We start from the raw sequence: 5,000 nt of genomic DNA, 5'->3' as shown, positions 1-5,000 counted from the left end.
CGAGAAGACGAAGGCATCCGGCACACTTTCAAAAGAATGTCCACTAGAAAGCTGTGTCCGTAGAGCAGAAAAGACATAAAAACTAGAGTCTTGATTAGGAAATCCTTCAACTCATCTCGTGGCTCAGTAAAGAGACCGGAGGAGGAGCTCGAGGCCACAGCGCATCTCCCGCCGGAATGATGGATGAAGTTGTGATGGGCAGGACGGGCGTAAGATTCCCTTTATGGCGATCGTCTCTGTACGGAGGATGGGTGTACAGGGAGGGTACTATATATAGATAGATAGACAGATAAATAGATATTGATAGATAGGTAGAGAGAGAGAGAGAGGAAGAAAGAGCAAGAGAGAGAAAGAGAGAGAGAGATATGAAAGAGAGAGAGAGAAAGAAAGAGTAAGAGAGAGAAAGAGAGAGAGAGGGATGAGAGAAAGAGAGAGAGAGAGAGAGAGAGAGAGAGAGAGAGAGAGAGAGAGAGAGAGAGAGAGAGAGAGAGAGAGAGAGAGAGAGAGAAAGAGAGCGAGAGAGATGAGAGAAAGAGAGAGAGAAGAGCGAGAGAGAGAGGACGAGAGAGAGAAAGTGTGAGAGAAAGAGATAGAGAGAGATTAGTATATATATGTATGTATATCTGTCTACACACGCACACACACACATACACACACACATATATATGAGTAGAAAAGAGAGATAATAAATAGGTATAAAGACATATTCGTGGATATGCACACACATACAGACACACACACACACACACACACACTCACATATACATATGTGTGTGTGTATCCATTTCCTTGGAAATACGGAGCATCCTCCCGAATGTTCCTTTAATCCAAGTGATTTAGATCTCGGAAACCGACACCATTTCGTCGAATCGAGAAACTCTTGTTCTCGAGTGATATAACATATAATAACTGACACATAAAAGGAGTTTCTGAAGTCAAAAGCTTTTACCTGAAGGCGGCGCATTGGGAAGCAATATTCATCCAGCTTTTACTCTGAATTAGACCAATTTCACCACACATTCTCCCGGGAATCTGAGCACTCGGAACGGCTTCTTTATTATCTTGAATATGTTTCGGGTTTTGCTCAATCCCAAATGAAACGTTTCGAGCCACGACTTGTCTCGAATCCGTCCCAGGGGTTTCGGAAAGGCTTCTTTGCTTAAGAGGCTTCGGAGCAAGATCGTGGGGAAACCTTCGTTTGATCATTCCCCGTCCGCGTAGTTGTTCCTGTCTTGTTTCTTCGTTTATTGTTTTTTTTGTGTGTGTTCAATTCTCTTTATTTTTATATATGATTTTGATGATTTATTTTTTACATATGTATTTATTTTGTTTAACGTATGTATTGTTTTGCCTTTTTTACTTATGTACTTAATTCGTTTTTATCTTTTTATCATTTATTTACTTTTTTTTATTTATGTTTTTCGCTCGTCCTAATTACCGGTGCCTTTTTTTTGTTTTGCTTCATTCACTCGTTATTTAATTCGTTCATTCCCTCTTTCATTCATTCTCTGATATTCCTACACATATTTTCTTAGTTGCTTCTATGTATTCGTCCAGGCTTTCATTAATTATTCATTCTTATTCATTCCACTTTTACTTTTCCTCTTCCCCTTCCTCTCTCACGCTCTTTACATCAGTTTCTCATTGAATGTTTTGTTTTAGTAACTACACTAACTATAATAATAACTATAATATAATATGATAACAATTGTAATGATTATGATATGATATAATATAACAATAATATAATATAATAACTATGATCTGATATTATACAATAACTATAATAATACCTATAATATGGTAACTATACCTATAATAACTTTACGGAAAAAAAAATCACGAATCGACCCTCGACCCCCAAATTTTCGAAGCTTCTAAGTGTGTCGAACTTGCCCTTGTCGATCACGCGGGAAACTAATTAGGTCGACGGCGATAATCCCCACTAATACTATAAGAAAGCGGGGTTTAGGGGGGGTGAGGATAGGCAGAGGATGGGGGGATGTGGATAGGCGGAGGATGGGGGGATAGGGATAGGCGGAGGATGGGGGGATGGGGATAGGCGGAGGATGGGGGATGAAGGGAGGATGGTGATCTGGGTATGGGGGATAGGGATGGGGGAGGGTGTGGAGATGGGGGAAGATTGAAAGGGAGGATGGGGGAAGGGTGGGGGATGATGGGAATGGGAGAGGATGGGGGATAGGGATGGGGTCTGGGGATGGAGGGAAGATGAGTGAATGGGGATAGGGGTGTAGGGATGGGAGGGAGGGTGGTCATATGGGAGAGGGAAAAGGGGGGGAGGGAAGGAGGGAGGAGAGGGGGTTAAGGTGGGAGTAAGGGGATAGGAGATAGGGACGGGGTAGGAGAGAGGGGGATGAGAGGGAGTGGATAGAAGATAAGGAATAGGAAATGGGGAGGGCGTAGGACAGCCGTATGGGGGTGGGGAGGAGAGGATGGGGGCAGAGGGGGAGGAAGAGAGAATAGAGGGGAAGAATAGGAGGCTAAAGGGGGGCTAAGGGAACGGGACAGGAAGGGGGATAGATCAGTCCCATGGGGGGCAGAGGGGAGGCTGGGATACAGGGAGCGATGGTCGGAGGGAGAGTTAAAGGTAAGTGCTCAGACCCGTCGCCATTGAGGTAGGACCGAAGCAGGGATTCGTCGCGGGATTAGGGAGTCGTGCGTATAACGAGAGGGCGAGGGATTAAGGCCTAATCCCTCGAGAGACGCCGAGGGATCTCTCTCGGCGGTTGGGGGCAGAGAGGGAGCTCCCTCTCCATAAGAAGGATTAAAATCAGTCTCCAACTCAACGTCCCTCAATGCATGGCGACCGAAGCAAAATTTAACTGACGATCACGCAAAAAAAAAGTTGAAAAAAGAGGAGAAAAAAGAGGGAGCAGCCTTCGGAGCCCTGAATAAGCACATTGTGGGTCGTCGCTTATTAGATGTCGCTAATCCTCCTCTGGATAACGGCGTCGGCGGCCCTTCACGTCTGGCGGGCGCGATGCTTGGGGCCACGACATCCCGCCCAACACTCTCATACCTTCGCGCGCCCATCTCGAGTACCCAGAATCCACGCCCACGCCCACGCCTACGCCCATGCCCACGCCCGCGCACTGTCGATTTATCGGATGATGGAAGGAGACGATAATCGGAGGCCAATTTTCCTCATTAGGGAAGAAAGGGGAAAGTGAAAGGACTGGTATCGGTTTCCTCTCTTCCCTTTACTCTTTTTCTGCTTTCCCCTTCTTTATCCGTTTTCTCTTTATTATTCTTCCTTTCCAGTTTTCCTCCTTTCTTTCCTTTCTCGTTTTTTTACTCCCAATTTTTATATTACTTTTTCCTTCAATTTCCCAGTTCCTTTTTTGTCTCCCCCTTCCTCCTTCTTTTCTTCGTATTCCCCTCTCCTTTTTTTTTTTTTTTTTTTGCTTTTCCCTTCTTCCTTTTCTCTATCCCTCTCCACCCTTCCTCCTTCCCCCTTCCTCTTTCTCCTTTCTCTCTCTCCCTCCTTTTTCCTTCCTGTCCCCTCCTCCTCTACTCCCCCTTCCCCACCCCCCCTCTCCCTCGCCCCTCTCACTCCCGCTCCCTCCCGCCCCCTCCTCTCTCTCTCCCTCTTATTCCCTCCTCTTTCATTTCCCCCTCATTACCCTCCCCTACTTCCTTCCTCTCCTTTATTCCTTATCCTTTTATCCCTTCCCCCCCCCCCCCCTCTCTATGGTTACTTTGTGGCCCAACACTTACTTACACTTGCTTATATCTGGGTGAGATTTCCCTCTTATTTTTTTCCTCATATTTTATTTATACCCTTTTTATTTATCAAAAACAAAAAAAAATATATATGTTTATATATTATACTTCGTTTATTATAATTTTGTTTTGTGTATACATGGACAGAAATAGATAGATAACTAGACAGATGTGTGATAGATAGATAGATAGATGGATAGATAGATAGATAGATAGATAGATAGATAGATAGACAAATAGACAGACGGACAGACAGATAGACAGATAGATAGGTAGATAGATAGACAAATAGACAGACAGACAGACAGACAGACAGATAGATAAGTAGATGGATTGATAGACAGACGTACAGACAGACAGATAGGTAGAGTGTGTAGATATAGATAATTAGTTAGATAGATGGACAGATAAATGGACAGATGAATCTGGGGAGATAGATAATTAATTAGATTGATAGATAGACACAGAGATATAGAGATAGAGATAGAGATAGAGATAGATAGACAGATAGATTGATAGACAGAAAGAGATAGAGATAGAGATAGGAGGGAGGGTGGTCATATGGGAGAGGGAAAGGGGGGGAGGGAAGGAGGATAGATAGATAGATAGATAGATCGATAGATAGATAGAGAGAGAGAGAGAGGGAGAGCGAGAGAGAGAAGGAGACTAACAGAATAAGAAACAATATATATGTTTATAGGGGAAAAAATCGAGTGGTTTACTTCCTGAGCCAGCTGGAACCTGTTCTTGGTTGTCTTTTGGTTCATTAACTTTGACAGTCTCATTAAAACTAGGGCCAAGGCAGCATCTCCATTTTCGCTCGCCCCTTTCTCCCCTTCGACCTCTCTCCCCTCTCCCCCTCCTCTCTCCCTCTCTCTCTTCCCCTCCTTTCTCCCTCTCTCTCTCCCCCTCCCCTCTCCCTATCACCCTCTCCCCCTTTCTCTCTCACCCTCTCCCCCTCTACCTCTCTCCCTCTCCCTCCCTCTCTCTCTCTCTCTCTCTCTCTCTCTCTCTCTCTCTCTCTCTCTCCCTCCCTCCCTCCCTCCCTCCCTCCCTCTCTCTCTCTCTCTCTCCCTCCCTCCCTCCCTCCCTCTCTCCCTCCCTCCCTCCCTCCCTCTCTCTCTCTCTCTCTCTCTCTCTCTCTCTCCCTCTCCCTCTCCCTCTCCCTCTCTCTCCCCCCCCTCCCCTCTCCCCCTTTCTGTCCCCTCCCCTTATCCTCTTGATTATAATACCCATTAGTAATAATATGAGGATGA

The sequence above is a fragment of the Penaeus chinensis genome, chromosome 18, assembly GCF_019202785.1.
Source record: "Penaeus chinensis breed Huanghai No. 1 chromosome 18, ASM1920278v2, whole genome shotgun sequence".
Classification (NCBI taxonomy): Eukaryota; Metazoa; Arthropoda; class Malacostraca; order Decapoda; family Penaeidae; genus Penaeus; species Penaeus chinensis.
The sequence above is the reverse complement of the archived record's forward strand: the minus strand, read 5'-3'. Positions refer to the sequence as shown.